The 19,845-nt window shown below is 36.0% G+C and overlaps 1 pseudogene; it reads right to left on the bottom strand.

The window, feature by feature from the left end:
- LOC112406451 (serine/threonine-protein kinase MRCK beta pseudogene) overlaps positions 1-19,591 on the bottom strand; it is a 28,863-nt pseudogene extending 9,272 nt beyond the window's left edge.
- Positions 19,592-19,845: the final 254 nt, after the last annotated feature.

The following is a 19,845-nucleotide window of genomic DNA, read 5'->3' as shown; positions in this document are numbered from 1 at the left end:
CGTAGTAAAAAAAAAAAAAAAAAAAAAAAAAAAAACTACAGATGTCTTCTTGCTACCCCAAAATGCTGATATTAATGATCTGAAGGGTGACCGAGAGTGCTGAAAGTTTTAACTACTTCCCAGATTTTTCTAATGGAAAGCCAAAGTTGAGAACCCTTGCTCTAGAACACTGGTTCTCAAACTTGCATATGACTTACCTGGAGGGCTTGTTAAAACAGCTTCTGAGTCCCACCTCCTGAACTCCTGGTTTAGCAAGTCTTTGGTGGGACCTGTAAATTTGCCTGCTGAGGTCGCTAGTTTGAGGAGAGACTTTGAGCTTGTTTGAAAGAGAATTTCAGGTCCTACTCCAGATCTAAGGAATCAACAGCATCTGTATTTTAAAAATATCCCTGGGTGATTCAGGTTCTCAGTAAAGTTAGTGAAGCTTGGGGACCTAGAAAGACTGGATAAGGGAAAATGCCATCAGGAGGGATTAGATTAAACATTTTGGCAGAAAATGACATTAATACTAGAAATGATGTTGCTTTGGGACTCTTTAGGCTTGATACATATCTTTATAACATTAGAGTAGATTTTGTTTCTGCTACTCATAATTCTGTCTTTGTATATAAACTAATGAAATACAAAAGCAGGTATTACTTAACTTTACCCTTCAAATAACTCCACGTTGTAAAGCATATAGTCCCCAAATTACAGAGAAAACAGAAACACTATTAGACTATTTACCTCTTATACTTTCAACCAGCTCTTAGATGAGCGAAGCTAGATTTGAAATCACGTTATTATATCTAGTACAACATTTTGCCTCCTTCTAACTTTTTTATCTTAATAAAATTTTATAATAGCTTTAGATGTGCAGCAAAGTTTTAGAAATAGTACAGAGAGTTCCTATACCCCTCACACCTAGTTTCCTCTATTGTTAGCATATTACATTAGTATGGCACATTTGTCATGACTGATAAATGTATATGGATACATTATTGCTAACTAAAGTTTCTACTTTTTCGGGATTTCCTCAGATTTTTCCCTAATGTTATTTTACTCTTTGAGGATCCTCACTGGGATCCCACATTACATTTAGTTATCATGTCTCTTTAGACTCCACTTGGTTATGACAGTTTCTCAGATTTACCTTGTTTTAGATGAGATGACCTTGACAGTTTTGAGGAGTACTTGTCAGCTCTTTTGTACGGTATTCCTCAATTTGGTTTTGTCTAATGCGTTTCTCATGATTAAACTTGAGTTATAGATTTTGTTGTAGAAGACCACTGAGGTAAAATACCATTATCATCCCATCATATCAAGGGAACATGCTATCAGCAGGACTCAGTGTTAACATTGATCACTTACCTGAGATATTGTTTATCAGGTTTCTCCACCAGAGTTACTTTTCCTCACTTTCTATACTGTACTCTTTGGAATGAAGTCATTACACTCTGCCTCCAGTTAAGGAGTGGGATTTAAGTGCTACCTCTTTGAGAGCCCTGAGTATTCACATAAATTATTTGAAATTGTTCTGCAAAGGAGATTTGTCTATTTTCTTTAGTTTACTTATTTATTTGACCATTGACTATGATCTTTCTTTATTTATCTGCCATAGTCCGTTGACTGTGGACTCTTGGATATTTATTTTATACATTGGATTATAATTTTATACTGCTTTCTGTATTTTCTTGCTCAAATTGTTCCAGCTTTGTCTATTGAGAACTCTTTATTTTTTGGATTCTTTTGTCCCTTTGACACATCCTTATCTTCGTGTTTGTTTCTGAGAATTTCTATAACTTCTATCACTGCAATATGGTCCACAGTCACTGTGTATATTTCTTGTCCCAAGCCTAGAGTTGGCCATTTCTCCTAGGAGTCCTGGTTCCTTTTGTTTGAGAATGTTTTTATTTTTTGGAGAATGGGTGCCAGGTGTGCTTATTGCAACTGGTGTGTCAATGCTTCTAGGCCCTCTCAGCTGACGGAGCAAGGAAATATATGTGTGTATACGAACCCCTACACATATACATCCCTATAAATACTTGTGTATGTATCCATCCATATCTGTATTAAGCTAAAACATGAGTTCTTTCTGGTATCTTCAATTATAATCCAGTACCACGAGTCATTCTAACCTTTCCCCATTGCTTTTCTGTAACCTCCCAGTCCAACAATGAGAGACCTGTATCCATCATTTTCCATCTGTTTATTTAATTGTTAAATTTGGTTTATGTGTATAGTACTTTCAGTGTTGGTAACCTGCACCACTATGAGAACCAACTTTATCAAACCAGATTTTTTACTGCTTTTACATGACCAGTTTACTAAGAAACTTGTATAAAATTATTTTTGAGTTGTGAAAATCCATTACTTATATAGTAAGGCTTCAGTGTTTTAGTGGATTATGTTCCAAATGAGGGACCAATTAGAGATGCACAGTAAGAATCATATAGGCAATGTTTGGTAGATGACAGTGAACTAAACTCAGGGACGGTTTTCAACTGACACAAAATGGTATATATTTGCCAGTGGATAAAATCTTGACATACTTCTTTGTTAGTCGGTAACTAGCCTCTGTCCGTAGTGCCCACACCTTACGCCTGGGCTGTCTACCCACTCCCTCTGGACTTCATACCTACTCAAGACCTAGTAACCAAAGGCTTAATACCTGGCATAGTCAGGATTCTTTGGGGTCCTATGCTATTTATCTATTTTTCTATAGTTCCCTTTTACATTGGAGGATTTATTAGCATTAGAAGCTAACTATTCTGAATATGACCCTTTTCCATATGATACATGATCATGTTTCCAAAGACATAGTAGTTATATTTCTAATGCCATCAGGAGCAGTGGCCCTGCACATTCGCAGTTGGCTGGTGTGCAGTAGCTTCAGTGTCATTAACAGCAGAGCTGTCACTGAAATGTCTCCTCTATGAATTTCTTGCCACACGACTCTTGGGTTGTGCCTAATTTAATTACCCACTCTAAACTAATGTCATTAGTGCTTTCCCTATTCATGGGTGAGATATATTTTAGCAGAATTCTTGGACTTTTTCTTAAAAAAATATATGACACAATCTTGTTCATTTTGGAGTTGCTGGTGTTAAGGTACTGGATTATATAAATTTTTTCTGACTTTAAAACACAGGTAAATGGAACTTTGCACATATATTTTAATATGTTAATAGGGAGTTTAAATGATAAATAATTAAATTATAATTTAGACTTCATTTGTTGATATGATAATTAAGTATTCTGTTCTGTTTTTAAAGTTAAAGCAGTGCTTAAAAGTCTTTATCATAAAAGTGTAGAATATTATGTTTATGAGAAGTATATTTTAAAATATGTAAATCTGACGTTAAAACTGAGAATGTAAAGCTCTTAATTATATTTACTGTTTTCTTATATGGCAGACATTTTGTCATCCTTGTTATAGAATCATAAAACTTCTGGATGCATAATAAACCTTCTTATGCTTGTCTCATTAATATGATAAGGCATTGCCACTCAAATGGAAATTATGCTATTAAAAAAAATGTCAGTGCATACCATGGTATTTGTGCAGGGTGCATATGGGTATATTGGGTTGGATTCTAGTATTTATTAAAGTATTTTAAGCATTCCTCTTCTAGATACTTTACTGTTTTTGAAAGAGGAGGAGCCTGCATCACATAGAGCAGACCAGCAGAAAATGAATCAGACCCAGATTTAAACCACTTGGAATGCACTCAGGTGGGCAACAGCATAGTAACTGTAATGTAGGTAAAGTAATATCTAGTTCCTGGGGAGGAGGTCAAGATGGCAGAGTATAAGGAGGTGGAGCTCATCTCCCCCCACAAACACATCAAAAATACATCTACATGTAGAACAATTCTCACAGAATACCAACTGAAAGCTGGCAGAAGATCTCTTATACAACCAAAGCTACAAGAAAGATGCCCACATAACTGGGTAGGACAAAAGGAAAAAGAAGAAAAGAAAGGTATCAGGATGGGACCTGTGCCCCTGGAGGGAGCTCCAAAAGAGGAAAGGTTCCATCACCCTGGGACCCCCTTTGCTGGCTAGGAGGTCTGCTGGAACAGATAGGGAAATGGAGTGGCCTGGGCTTTGCTCGAGAAGAATGTGCAGCTGCTAGCTTGCTGGCAGGTGGGATAGAGAGGGATCAGCACTGATGGCTGCCACATCGTTGTCACTCTTCCCAGGCCAAGACATGTGCCTGCTGGTGCACACAGCAGCTGGGTGCTGAACCTCAGGCTTCAGAGGACAGATCTGTGGAGAGGACTCGGTTTGGCTGCATGGAGACAACCTGAACGGCCTAGTGTGTGGTCTGGGTCACCATTGCTGGTGCACACCAGTTAGAGTGCGGGTCTGCCACAGAAGTGCCATTCTCAGCATGCTCCCAATGAGGTGCAGCTGTGGCAGTGGTGGGCTTTGGGTGCCCATATACACTGGAAGTGGAACTGACAGCTAAGCCAGTTATCAGGGCTCCCACAGTGTGGGCAGGTCCAGGGGCGGTGCCAGCAGCAGCAGACCTTGTGGACACACACACTAGGTGGTGGATGGTATCACAGAATCACATGTCCCCAGTGGACAGCTCCTGGGAAGGAATACACAGTGGCTCCTTTCCCAACAGGAGCACTGTGGTCCTGCCTACCTCACACCACAGCTTAGAAGTGGATCTGGGGGCTTCTACTTCAAAAACTGGGGAGCAGACCCTGCCCCCAATAAGACGCTGACAGCCACAGACCAAAGAGGATGCCCTGCCCAACATCCAGTGCAGATACCACAAAAGCCAAACACACCCTCTATCAAGGGAACAACGGCCAGCACACTCTGAGGAAAGACATGGCAGGCATCCATACCAAAAACAACCCTCTCACCAAAAATATTGGACTCATACAGTCTACACAGGGATGCTCCCACATAAAAACAGCCCTTCAAGACCATAGTAGATAATTGTTTCTCCTCAATTCATAGAGTCAGAGAAAGTTCAATAAAATGAAAAAGCAGAGGAACTACTCCCAATTAAAAGAACAAGAGAAGTACCCTGAAAGAACAAACAATGAAACAGACCTCTCCAGTATACCATACTCTGAGTTCAAAAAGGAGGTAATAAAAATGCTAAAGGGATTAAGAAAAACTCTTGATAGCAATGCAGATCAGGGAATTCCCTGGCGGTCCAGTGGTTGGGACTTGTATTCAGCGCTCTCACTGCCGGGACCCATGTTAAATCCCTGGTCGGGGAACTAAGATCCCACAAGCCATGCAGCATGGCAAAAAAAAAAAAAAAAAAAGAAAAATGCAGATCACTGGAACAAGGAACTAGAAACTATAAAGAGGAACCAATCAAAATTAGTCAAGTCAATTGCAGAGATTAAAAACCAAGCTAAAGGCAATGAATAGGAAATTAAATAATGAAGAAGAATGAATAACTCATCTGGAAGATAGAATAATGGAAATCACCCAATCAGAACAGACAGAAAGACAGAATTTTTAAAAATGAAAGCAACATATGAGATCTATGGGATAGTATTAAGCGTGCCAACCTATGCATAATAGGGATCCCAGAAGAACAAAAAAGAGAAAGGGGGATTGAAAATGTACTTGAAGAAATTATGGCAGAAGCCTTCCTAAACCTAAGGAAGGAAACAGATATCCAGGTACAGAAAGCACAGAGGGTCCCAAACAAAATGAACTCAAACACACCCACACCAAGACATATCAAAATTAAAATGGCAAAAATTAAAGATAAAGAGAGGATTCTGAAGATGGCAAGAGAAGAGTCAGTTACAAGGGAACCCCCATAAGGCTATCAGCTGGTTTCTCTACAGAAATTTTGTAGGCCAGAAAGGAGTGGCATGATATATTCAAAGTCCTGAAAGAGAAGAAACTGCCACGTAGGATACTCTACCAAGAAATATGATCATTAAGAGTAGTAAGAGAGAATACGAATTTCTCAGATAAGCAAAAACTAAAAGGATGCAGAAATGCTAAACCTATCCTAAAAGAAATATTGAAAGGTCTTCTCTAAATAGTAAGGAAGCAGAAATCTATAGGAAAGGGAAAGACACAATACTAAAGGCAAATATATTAAAAAATGAAGATCACTTTAATAAGCCAGTGTGTGGATTTAAAAACAAAATCAAAAAATTTTTGTAAAAGGAATTATAACTACAATGAACAGCAAAAGGATAAACATAATGACGTGAAATAGGACAGCAAAATCACAAAATGTCAGGGGGGAGTGTAAAAAATGTAGATGTTTTAGAATGTGTTGGAACTTATATGATTACCAGTTTAAAGCAAGTAGATATAGTTATGGGTTAACATACTTGAAAATCAGGGTAATCACAAATCAAAAACATAAAATAGATTCACAAAAACCAAAAAGAAAGGAATGCAAGCATAATATTGATAGAAAAGAAAACCATCAAACCACAAAAGAAAAAACAAAAGAAGAAAGGAACAAACTACAAAATCACCTGGAAAACAAAATTTAAAGTGGCAGTAATTACATACTTATCAATAATTACTTTAAATGTCAATGGACTAAATGTTCTGATAAAAAGACAAAGAGTTGCAGATTAGATAAAAAATAAGAACCTACAATATGCTGTCTACAAGAGACCCACTGTAGGGCAGAAGTGACACACAGATCGAAAGTGAGTGGATAGAAAAAGATATTTCATGCAAATGGAAATGACAAGAAAGCAGGGGCAGCAATACTCATATCAGACAAAATAGACTTTAAAACAAAGTCCACAAAGGAAGAGATCCATAAAGAAAGACAAAGAAGGATAGTATATAATGATAAAGGGATCAATACAAGAAGATAATATTATACTTGTTAACATATATGCACCCAATATAGGAGCAACTAAACACATAAAGCAAATGCTAACAGACACAAAGAGAGAAATTGGCAGGAAGAAAATAATAGTAGGAGACTTTAACACCCCACTGACATCAATGGACAGATTTTGCAGACAGATCAATAAAGCAACAGAGATCCTAAATGATACAATACACAGTTGGTCTTAATTGATATCTACAGGACACTATATTCCAAAAACTCCAGAATACACCTTCTTTTCAAACATGCATGGAATATTCTTTAGGACAGACCACATAGTAGGACATAAAACAAGCCTTAACAAATTTAAGAGGATAGAAATTATTTCAGGCATCTTTTCTGACCACAATGGTATGAAACTAGAAATCAACCACAGAAAGAAAAACGAGAAAATGATTATGGAAGACTAAACAACATGCTACTATAAAATAAATGGGTCAATGAGGAAATCAGAAAATATCTGGAGACAAATGACATTCAAAACACAACCTCACAAAATCTAGCAAAACCAGTTCTAAGAGGGAAGTCCATAGCAATACAGGCCTTCAAAAAACAAGAAAAATTTCAAATAAATAACCTAACCTGCCACCTAAAATAATTAGAAAAATAAGAACAAACAAAACCCAAATTCAGCAGAAGGAAGGAAATAACAAAGATCAGAGAAGAAATAAATAAGAGATAAAAACAATAGAAAAATCAATAAATCCGAGTTGGTTTTTTTAAGGGATAAATAAAATTGACAGACCTCTACCCAAGCTCACCAAGAAGGAAAGAGGAACCAAATAAACAAAATAAGAAATTAAAAAGGAGAAATAATAACTGACACCACAGAAATCCAATAAATGGACAAAATGAACAACCTAGAAGAAATGCACAAGTTTCTAGAAACATAAAGTCTGCCAAAACTGAGTCAAGAAGAAACAAATAATTTGAACAGACTGATCACTAGAAGTGAAATAGAATCTGTAATTTAAAAAACTCCCTACAAACAAAAGTCCAGGAGTCTATGGCTGCACTGGGGAATTCTACCAAACATACAAAGAAAAACTTATACCTGTCCTTCTCAAACTATTTCAAAAGATTGAAGAGGAGGGAACATTCCCATAATCATTCTATAAAGCCACCGTCGCCCTAATACCAAACCAGACAAAGACATTACAAGAAAAGGAAATTACAGGCCAGTATCTTTGATAAATATAGATGCAGAAATCCTCAACAAAATATTAGCAAACCAAATCCAATAACACATAAAAAGGATCATAAAGCATGATCAAGTTGGCTTCATCCCAGAGTCACAAGGATGGTTCAACATATGCAAATCAATCAATGTGATACACCACATCAACAAAAGAAGAGACAGAAACCACATGATCATCTCATTAGATGCAGACAAACTATTTGATAAAAATCAACATCAATTCATGATAAAAACTTACCAAAGTGGGTATATAAGGAGTATATCTCAACAGAATATAAGCCATTTATGACAAACTCACAGCTAATATAATACTCAAAGTTGAAAAGCTGAAAGTCTTCTGACCAAATTCTGGAACAGACAAGGATGCTCACTTTCAACACTTCTATTCAACATAGTATTACATGTCCTAGCCACAGAAGTCAGACAAGAAAAAGAAATAAAAGACATCCAAATTGGAAGGGAAGAGGTAAAATTGTCATTACATGCAGATGACAGGGTACTTTATATAGAAAACCCTAAAGACTCCACACAAAAACTATTAGAACTAATAAATGAATTCAGCAACATAGCAGAATACAAGATTAATATACAGAAATCTGTAGCATTTCTTTACACTAACAGTGAAATATCAAAAAGAGAAAGTAAAATAATCCATTTAAGAGAAACTAAAATAATCCATTTAAGATTGACCAAAAAAACAACTCAGGATAGGAATAAACCTAACCAAGGAGGTAAAAGACATACACTGAGAACTATAAAACATTGATAAAGGAAATTGATTCAAAGAAATGGAAAGATATCCCATGCTCTTGGATTGGAAGAATTAATATTGTTACAATGGCCATAATACCAAAAGCAATCTACAGATTTAATGTGATTTTATCAAATTACCCATGACATTTTTCATAGAACTAGAACAAATAATCCTAAAATTCATATGGAACCATATCATAGCAGAATACAAGATTAATATACAGAAATCTGTAGCATTTCTTTACACTAACAGTGAAATATCAAAAAGAGAAAGTAAAATAATCCATTTAAGAGAAACTAAAATAATCCATTTAAGATTGACCAAAAAAACAACTCAGGATAGGAATAAACCTAACCAAGGAGGTAAAAGACATACACTGAGAACTATAAAACATTGATAAAGGAAATTGATTCAAAGAAATGGAAAGATATCCCATGCTCTTGGATTGGAAGAATTAATATTGTTACAATGGCCATAATACCAAAAGCAATCTACAGATTTAATGTGATTTTATCAAATTACCCATGACATTTTTCATAGAACTAGAACAAATAATCCTAAAATTCATATGGAACCATAAAAGACCCAGAATTGCCAAAACAATCCTGAGGAAAAAGAACTAAGCTGGAGGCATAACCTCCCAAGACTTTAGAGGATACTACACAGTAATCAAAACAATGTGGTATTCGCACAAAAACAGACATATAGATCAATGGAACAGAATGGAGTGCCCAGAAATAAACCTACACGCCTATAGTCAATTTATCTTCAACAGAGGTGGCAAGAATATACAATGGAGAAAAAGTCTCTTCAGCAAGTGATATTGGGAAAGCTGGACAGCCTCATGTAAATCAATGAAGTTAGAACACTCCCTCACATCATATACAGAAATAAACTTAAAATGGTTTAAAAACTTAAGTATAAGACACTATGCCATAAAACTCCTAGAAGAGAACATAGGTAAAACATTCTAGGACATAAATCACAGCATTATTTTCTTAGGTCAGTCTCCCAAGGCAAAGAAATAAAAGCAAAAGTAAACAAATGGGACCTAATCAAACTTACAAGCTTTTGCACAGCAAAGGAAACCATCAACCAAATGAAAAAACAACCTACGGACTGGGAGAAAATATTTGTAAACGATGTGACCAGCAAAGGGTTTATTTCCAAAATATACAAACAGCTCATACAGCTCAATAACAAAAAACAACCCAATCAAAAACGGGCAGAAGACCTAAAAAGACATTTCTCCAAAGAAGGCATACAAATGGCCAACAGGCACATGAAAAGGTGCTCAACATTGCTAATTATTAGAGAAATGCAAATCAAAACTATAGTGAGGTGTCACCTCACACGGGTCAGAATGGCTATCATCAAAAAGTCTACAAATAATAAATGCTGGGGAAAGTGTGGAGAAAAGGGAACCCTCCTACACTGTTAGTGGGAATGTAAATTGGTACAGCCATTATGGAAACCAGTATGAATGTTCCTTAAAAAGCTAAAAGTAGAGTTACCATATGATCCAGCAATCCCACTCCTGGACATATATCCAGAAAAGATGAAAACTCTAATTCAAAAAGATATATGCACCCCAATGTTCATAGCAGCACTGTTTACAATAGCCAAGATATGGAAGCAACCTAAGTATCTATCAACAGATGAATGGGTAAAGAAAATGTGGCATATACGTGTGTGTGTGTGTGTGTGTGTCTATGTGTCTGTGTCTGTAGTGGAATATTACTCAGCCATAAAAAAGAATGAAATATTGCCATTTGCAGCAATATGGATGAACCTAGAGGTTATCATAAAGAGAGAAATAATTCAGAGGAAGACAAATATGATATCACTTACATGTGGAATCTAAAAAATAAATACAAATGAACTTGTTTACAAATCATAAACAGACTCACAGACATAGGAAACAATCTTATGGTTACCAAAGGGGAATGGGGAGGGGGATATATAAATAAGGAGTTCGGGATCAACAGATACATACTACTATATCTAAAATAGGTAAGCAAAAGGATTTACTGTATAGCACAGGGAACTATATTCAATATCTTGTAATAACCTATAATGGAAAAGAATCTGAAAAAAAAGTATATATGTATAACTGAATCACTTTGTTGTACACCTAAAACTAACACAGTATTGGAAATCAACTATATTTCAATGCTTAAAATATTAGAAGACAGAAAGTAAACAAAGCCATACCTGGTTCTTATGTGCCGTTCTACGATATGTGGATTAAAAATACATTTTTAAAATATGTAAAGTGAGTTAAGTACATCTAAGGAACACTACCCCATAGCTATAAGCAACTTTTGAGTTATTCAGAGCTGGCTTAAGGATTAAGAAGAGCAATACTCTGGGATGTTTTCATCTTTTGGAAACTCCATTCATTCATAGTGCAAACCCAGAATGTATTGAATATTTATATTTGCTTTTAAACATATCCTGGCTTCTAGGTTTGTTCATTCTGCATTTCAAATTCCTCCAGATGTGTTACTTGGTTTTGTTGATCCATTATTAGTAAAAAAGAGACAGCTTTGTTCAGATACATCAGGTAGGGCCTATTGGGGTCTTCCTCCATTGACCACTGAGATTAGCTATAAACCTAATGTCTATGTGTTTTGTCTATGGCTTTTGATTATAATCTTGGTTTAGGAATAATGTAGGGATATATTTATGCTAAAATCCCCAATTCTAAACTCCCAGAAATAATTTCACATTGGCAAAGAAATTTCCAATCACTTCCAAATTTATACTTAGTGGAAACCATACTAATTTTAATTTTCTACTACAGAGGAGTATGAATTAAGGACATCTTGGTTTACTGTCCGTCCGTTGAATTTTTTTTGCTTATTTTTAAAAGTTTTTTTCCTTGAAACAACATAGAGAAAATGACTCAAAACATTTTAACAAATCATATTGTCAAATAAACCCTCCCGTATCCACAACTCTTGTCAGGAAATAGAACATTACTGGCACCCCATATCTCTACTGTATATCGCTTCCCCATCAAACATGCTTTAAATTCTATAGTCATTGATTATCTATAATTATTTTTTCTATAATTTGGGGCATTTCACATTAGAGAGGTAATGTATTAGTCAGGATTTGATGGATACGTGTCATATATTTGTCCAAGCTCACAGAATGTATAACACCAAGTAAATAAGATAAACTATGGACTTTGGGTGATTGTGGTGTATCATCATAGGTCTATCAATTATAACAAATGTATCCTTTGGTAAGAGATTTTGATAATAGGGGAGGGTATACATGTTTGGAGGCAGGGGATATATGGGAAACCTCTGTATCATCCTCTTAATTTTGCTGTGAAGCTAAAACTGCTCTAAAAAAATTGTCAATAAAAACAAAGTTCATTGGCATTTTGTGCAGAAATAGAAAAAAAATCCTAAAATTTATATGAAATCTCAAAGGATCCCAAATAGCCAAAAGAATCTTGAGAAAGAACAAAGCTGGAGGCCTCCTACTTCCTGATTCCAAAACATATTGTACAAAGCTACAGTAATCAAACCAGTATAATACTGGCATATAGATAGATAAATAGACCAAAGGAACAGAAGAGACGGCTCAGAAAGCAACCCTTATGTCAAGCGAACTTTGAAAATGCTGCCATTGACTAAACAATTGGGAAAGGATAGTCTTTTCAACAAATGGTGTTGGGAAAACTGGGTAAACATGCAAAAAAAAATGAAGGGCTTTTATCTTACACTGTATAAAAAAATGAACTCTAAATCAACTGAAGACCGTAAAAATTGAATGTAAGAATTGAAACTATAAAACTCCTTGAAGAAAAATAGAAAACCTTCATGACATTGGAGTGTGCAATGGTTTCTGAGATATTACTCCAAAAAGTACAGACAACAAAAGCAAAAATAGACAAACGGGACTACATCAAAATTCATAATTTTTGCACAGCAAATGAAGTAATCAACAGAGTGAAAAGTCAGCCTAAAAAATGGGAGAAAGTATTCACAGACCATCTACCAGATAAGGTGTTAATATCCAGAATATATTTTCAAAACTTCTGCAAATCAACAACAGAAAACCAAATAATCTGATTTAAAAATTGCCAAAAAATTTTAATAGATGTTTCTCCAAAAAGGATAAACAAATGGCCAAAAAAATATGAAAAAATGTTGAACATCACTAATCACTAGGGAAATGCAAATCAAAACCACAATGAGATATCACCTTACACCCATCAGTATTGCCACTGGTTTAAAAAAAGAAGTTTCATTGAGGACGTGGAGAAATTGGAATTGTGCACTGTTGGAGGGATTGTAAAATGGTGTAGCCACTATGGAAAAGAGTATGGAGTTTCCTCAAAAAATAAAACTACCCTATGATCCCACTTCTCGGTATATATCCAAAAGGATTAAAAACAGAATTCTGAAGGGATATTTGTACACCCATATTCATGCAGCATTATCCATAACAGATAAGATGTGGAAGCAACCCAAAAGTGCATTGATGGATGAATGTATAAAGAAAATGTGGTATATAAATACAATAGAATGTTATTCAGCCTGAAAAAAATAATTCCTGGCATATGCTACATGATGGACGAAACTTGCAAACATTATACTAAGTAAAAAAAATCAATCACAGAAAGACAAATAATGCATGATTGCACTTCTTTAAGATATCTAAAATAAACTCATTGAAACAAAGTAGAATGCTGATTGCTAGGGTATGGGGGAAAGGGAAACAGTTGTTCAATGGGTATAGAGTTTGGGTCATGCAAGATGAAAAGGTTCTAGAGATCTGTTGTACAATACTGTGCACAGAGTTAACAATACTATATTGTACGCTTGAAAATTGTTGAGGGTAAATCAGTGTTATGTGTTTCCTTTCACAATTAAAAAAAAGTTGATTAGTGTGGAAGACATGAGCTGCACCTCCCAGTGCCTCTTCAAGGTAGGACATGTTGTCCAACTATGTGGAGTGTTGTCAGCTGACTGCCTCTATTTTTCACCTCCTACAAAGTCTGTCTCAGCCACCTAGCCTGAAGTTACGTCCTACTCATGCAGCCTCTTGTGAGGCTGAAGGTTACACTTTGGGGGGTCCTTGCTGATGACTACAAACAATCTTTTCTGGTATTTCAAATTTTTCTTAAATGAGGGTGTCACGCTCTCTTCATCTGTCTGTCCATCCTTCCATCCATCCATCCATATATCTAATTCCATATTGCATTCAAAATTTCCAAGTAACTTTTATGTGCTGTGTGCTGGTCTCTGCCTTCAAGGAATTTCTAACCAGATGGAAATGATAAGATTTTGAAGAACAAAGTGACTATGAAGGGAGAAAATGCAGAAGTCAGAGCAGTAAATAAACTCTACCAGATTGATGCTGTGAAGAGGTACAGGATCTACAGGAGTGGGAGTTAGAATGAATAAAAATGGGATGGATGGAAAAAAAGAGTCTTTTTAAAATTTATTTATTTATTTTTGGCTGTGTTGGGTCTTCGTTTCTGTGCGTGGGCTTTCTCTAGTTGCGGCGAGTGGGAGCCACTCTTCGTCGCCGTGCACGGGCCTCTCACTGTCGTGGCCTCTCATTGTGGAGCACAAGCTCGAGACACGCAGGCTCAGTAGCTGTGGCGCACGGGCCTAGCCGCTCCGTGCTATGTGGGATCTTCCCAGACCAGGGCTCGAACCCGTGTCCCCTGCACTGGCAGGCAGACTCTCAACCACTGTGCCACCAGGGAAGCCCGAGTCATTTTTGATAGAATAAATAATAGGATTGATGGCAATGTAGGACATCTAAAATCCTTTGAAAGAACTAAAAAAGCATCATATATGCATGTGAGTAGGGCCCTATGCATTCATAGACCAATCTCTAGCTGGCTTTAAACATCTGAAAAATTTAGTATTTAAAAAAAAGACCTTCAAGTCTTGATAACACAAGTCACGTTCTGTTTCTAATCAGTACATGGTTTCAAAAATGGTAGGACTTTTTTCTTGTTTGTTTGTTGTGATTAATGAGTATTTCTTATATATTTTTTGTTAATAACATACCATATATCTTACTAAATGCCTAAATAAAACCCTTGTAGTGAGTAGTAAAACTTCAAACCTTATCTTTCAATTGTTTGAAATGGGTGTACAAATTGATTTTTTTTTTTTTTTTTGCGGTACGCGGGTCTCTCACTGTTGTGGCCTCTCCCGTTGCGCAGCACAGGTTCCAAATGCGCAGGCCCATGGCTTATGGGCCCAGCCACTCCGCGGCATGTGGGATCTTCCCGGACCAGGGCACGAACCCGTGTCCCCTGCATCAGCAGGCGGACTCTCAACCACTGCGCCACCAGGGAAGCTCTGATTTGGTTTTATATTCTTTTTGATGCCTCTCTTTCTCCCACCTGTACTCTCTGTTATTCTCTTGATAACTGTTAACTTCAGTGTTTAAGTGATTATTTTCCAATTTCTCAGTTCAGCAGTAAATCTTAGCTCCATGATTTTAATAACCTATTCCCTGTAGCCATGAGAGTCAGTCTCCAACTGGATTTTGTAACCATTGATCACTCGGGTGTTTGTAAACTTTCACATCTGACCTTTTTCAGTGACTTGCCTAGACTTAGTGCTTTCTTATAAATATCAGAAAGGTCTACCAAAAAAAAGCATCAATCGCCGGAAGTTAAATTCATTTCACCCCTGTTGAAATGCAAAATGTAGTTAAGAATTCTAATTTTGGAAAAAAAAAAAAAAAAAAGAATTCTAATTTTGGGCTTGAAGGTACAGTGATCTTCCATGCACTTTAAATGATCCTTATCTCAGTCTTACATAAACTAATGGGATCCTCCTGTGCTCTATCCTAGCCTTCATTCCAACTGAAGAGCAGTGGTTTCATAGTTTTCAAGTACTGCAGACTCTTTTAACCTCAAACCATTTACCAGATCCTCTACATGAGAAAACATATGACCAAAAGTTACTTTAAATTCAGCAACTCTTTAAAGTAAAAATTTCATTTTATTAACTATTAGAGCATACATTGACATCTGTAAGATCATGTTTAAAAACACGTGTTAGGGGAACTTCCCTGGTGGCGCAGTGGTTAAAAATCTGCCTGCCAAGGCAAGAGACACGGGTTTGAGCCCTGGTCGGGGAAGATCCCACATGCCGCGGAGCAACTAAACCCGTGCACCACAACTACTGAGCCTGTGCTCTAGAGCCCGCGAGCCACAACTACTGAGCCCATGTGCCACAGCTACTGAAGCCTGCATGCCTAGAGCCTGTGTTCCACAACAAGAGAAGCCACTGCAATGAGAAGCCTGTGCACTGCAACGAAGTGTAGCCTCCACTCGCCACGACTAGAGAAAAGTCCGTGTGCAGCAACGAAGACCCAACACAGCCAAAAATAAATAAATAAATTTATTAAGAAAAAAAAAAGTTTTAAGCAAATTGTTTGTCAGACTGTTTGATGTTCATAAGGCAATACAGAACCAAAACTGTTTGCTGTGTTTCCACTGCCCCTCAGGTATCCACAGCCCAGGGATCAGGAACTGTTTTCAAAGATGATGGAAATCTGCTGATAATTTTACCATTGCAAGTCTATAATTGACATTGAGCAGAGATATTTTGGATACATGTCACTGACCTCTTATTGGAAAGCAACAAAACAATGCAATACAAACATAGTTTGTCTGTTTTCCTATCATTGGCCTTACATCCAATGGGAATAGTCTGGAAAAGATCATTTATCTTTTAAAAATTAAGTGAGATAAGGCTGCCTTATGCTATACTTGGCACATCGTAGTTCCCAGTTAATTTTATTTTTTAATCTCCCTTCTAAGCCACTTCTATATGGTCAGGAGTCCCTGGGTAATCCCACCATCTGCAATTGTAGTCCCTCTGAAACTGATGCCAGACCATCTTCTGGCTTCTCAAGCTGCCCAAGCTGCTGGAGTCATTTGTTACAGCCTAACTGATCTCATTCCCTTGCTTAGGCATCAACATTTAACCTTCAAGCTACAAATTTATAATCAGTACATCTTTAGCATTGCTCTAATCAGTGAGAACACACACATAGTGGGATTTCAGAGACAATTGACTGAATGGTTGGGAAATGTATTTTAATAGGGGTTTCTATCAGGGGGAGCTCTATTATGACACAGAAGTCAGTGATGACTTGCTTTAATAACTTGTAAGGCCTGCTCTGACCTTAGCCTGTGCTACTGTTTGTTCCTAAAAGCTTCTTCAACAGAATAGCTTGATTCTAGGTATTTCAGGTGTAACTATGACTTCTTTTTGTTATGTTCATTAAAAAAAAAAATCCAAAAATCTTCTAAGAGATAAAAGGGGGATATTCTATAAATATTACCTAGCCTGTGTTTTAGCTAGATCATACCTGCCTTAAAATAAAATGCATTATACATATGAAGGAATAGTTCAATGAAAATGAGCTTACTGTGTTCATACGAGTTTATGTCAGCACAGAGGGAGCCTTAGTTTTAGGTTACCAGCAGGATACTGATATTGATTCACATAATATATTTACTGGCTTTTGCCTGTGCTCAGAATTCTTTGGGATTAACCATTAAAGATGTAAGGATGCAAACAGAAGAAAAGCTATTGGATCATACAGTTTACAAATAATTTTCAGAGTCAGCTTTATTAGGTGTCATAAGTCTGATCATGTTACCAGAGCAGTCTACCGTAGATCACATTTCTACTCTTTGGGCATGAAGGCAGTACTATTTAGTACTGTCTTAAAGTATTCTATATAGCTTTCCAAATACTTAAAGTTTAGATTTTGCCTTTGTATCTCTCTGTAATGATAGTTATTTACAGACAAAGAAAAAATTTGTAAATTTAGAGTGTACACATACACCTACATAAAGTACATACACATATGGGGTTTCGCCCAAACATAAATATGTTTAGGGATTGGCAATTTCTCCTTTTTGTCACATTTCATTCCTAGAAACCACATTTTGAACTTTGTTAACAATAGATTATAGTATTTTTCTCCAGGAACACTTTCTTGAAAAGAAAATATATATTGGTAGATATTAATCAAAGGTAATGTTTTAAAATACTTAAAATAGGCTCTAAGATACCCAGGTTTCTCAAATGTTTTATAGAAATTGCAGTTTATGCTTATTTTACCAGATTATTGGGTATCCAGCAACTGAGATGATTCATGTGAAAATAGCATATAAATTTAAGTTATTGCTAAATGGATATATATTTCTATACTTGATGAATATCTACAGATCTCTTATGTGATCTAAAAAAATAATTCTCTGCCCTTATTTTGCTGTGATACAAATCAATGGAAGACTTTCACATATGCAACATACTTCAGTGGATTTAGGAAGTTTTAGATTAAACCAAAAATCTATATTGAGGCACTAAATTAGTTAATGTATATTAGCTAGAATTAGTAATTTTCATAAATAACAGTGACTTTATGGCCTGCAGGTAACATATATTCTGAGTTATTGCAGTACCTAGAAGAGTAGCTATAACTCTACTCTGTTTTTTCCTCCCACTAAAGAAGGGATATTGAAAGATAAATAAGTGAGAGTCACATTATCATCAGGAATATTTGAGCCTGCTTTGATTCTTGAAAATAAATGAAAGGAATTAAAACTCTGGGACTTCATTCCTCATTAACAAAATGAATTGTGATAGAGACATTCTAATGTTTTACATCATGGATGAATTCTATCATTATAAATATACATTACTGCACCCAAATTAAAATTTACTTGTCTCATCAATTGACCTAACTTAAATATACTATCTATAGTAAGCATTACATATTTAAATAAACATTAATTAACACTTTTGTGTGAAAGTAATTTTGCATGTGCATATTTGCTGCTAGTTATTAAACTGAGAAATATCTTAAATGTGAGTAGTACAGTCTGCTTTAGAAAGCTTCCTGAACAAAATTTGTTTTCTGTAATAACTTTCTCTGAAGCAAAGACAGTCATTCAAAATCATTCCATTAATTTTACATTTTTACTTAAAATAGTAGATGGATAGTAATAAGCATTTGTTTTGGATGGTGATGTTGGTGGTAGTAAATTTCATAATATAAAGCATTTTCAGAGGGTTGACCCAGAATTTTTTCTTTTCCTTCTCCTATTTATGAGTTTATTTAGCCCTATAGAAAAACTTGTGGTGTATCAGTGAAGCAGTGTTAGCAGTGAACTCTCCATTAACCATTCATTGCCACTGCTGGTTTTGTCACCCTTAATTTTTGGTTGAGTTGCCTTGTGGAGAAAGTTTAGACACACAATCATATTAAGACTAGAGGTTTGCTCCTAGAAACCACATCCCGGAGCCTTGCCCCTTCCTCTTGCTCTGACCCTATTTCTATGAATTAAAGCCATGTTCAGTTGAACTTCTTTTTGAACACAAGATCTGTCTTTCATTAATTCGTATAGGAACAGAACTCTAGTTAAGAGCAGAAAGATATAAAGAATATCACAATGTTATGATACATATTTTCAGTAGGCCATCACAGTACTTTATATGCTATTGGAAAGCAATAAAATACTGCAGTTACTAAGCCCTTTATCACAAATATTTACTATAAAGCTTCAAAATTTCAACCCTAATCCTAACATAATTTGGAAAGACAAGGATAAGGGTCATTATCTTCACTAATGATGGGGAAAGACAGATACAAAATTTGAGTGTTATTGTTACCCAGTTAATGACTGAATGATAAATGGTGAGACTTTACATACCTTCTCTAACGTGTTACATATACTCATCATGTCATTCAACTTCAAAATCATGGTGCTTAAAATCATCATTTGCATTGTATCGGTTATTCTCTACTGTAAGTTAATTTTTTGAGTGACTGATGTTTGTTTTTACCTTTAAATGATGGTTTTGTTTGTTTACTTTCCCCTCATAGGAAAGATAGTGACTTCTTTCCTACAATCTGGCAATGAGGAGAAATGGAAAATAGAATTAAGACAGTATTGTGTGCCTGGGCCTGGGGAGAGGGATGTGGTATTTATGTGTGCATCAAGTCTGTGTGTGTGTGCAGTATGTTGGGGAGACAAATGTA

This window comes from Neophocaena asiaeorientalis, unplaced genomic scaffold (assembly GCF_003031525.2).
Source record: "Neophocaena asiaeorientalis asiaeorientalis breed wild unplaced genomic scaffold, Neophocaena_asiaeorientalis_V1.1 scaffold1212, whole genome shotgun sequence".
NCBI classification, from domain to species: domain Eukaryota; kingdom Metazoa; phylum Chordata; class Mammalia; order Artiodactyla; family Phocoenidae; genus Neophocaena; species Neophocaena asiaeorientalis.
This window is presented reverse-complemented; position numbering and strand designations above follow the sequence as displayed.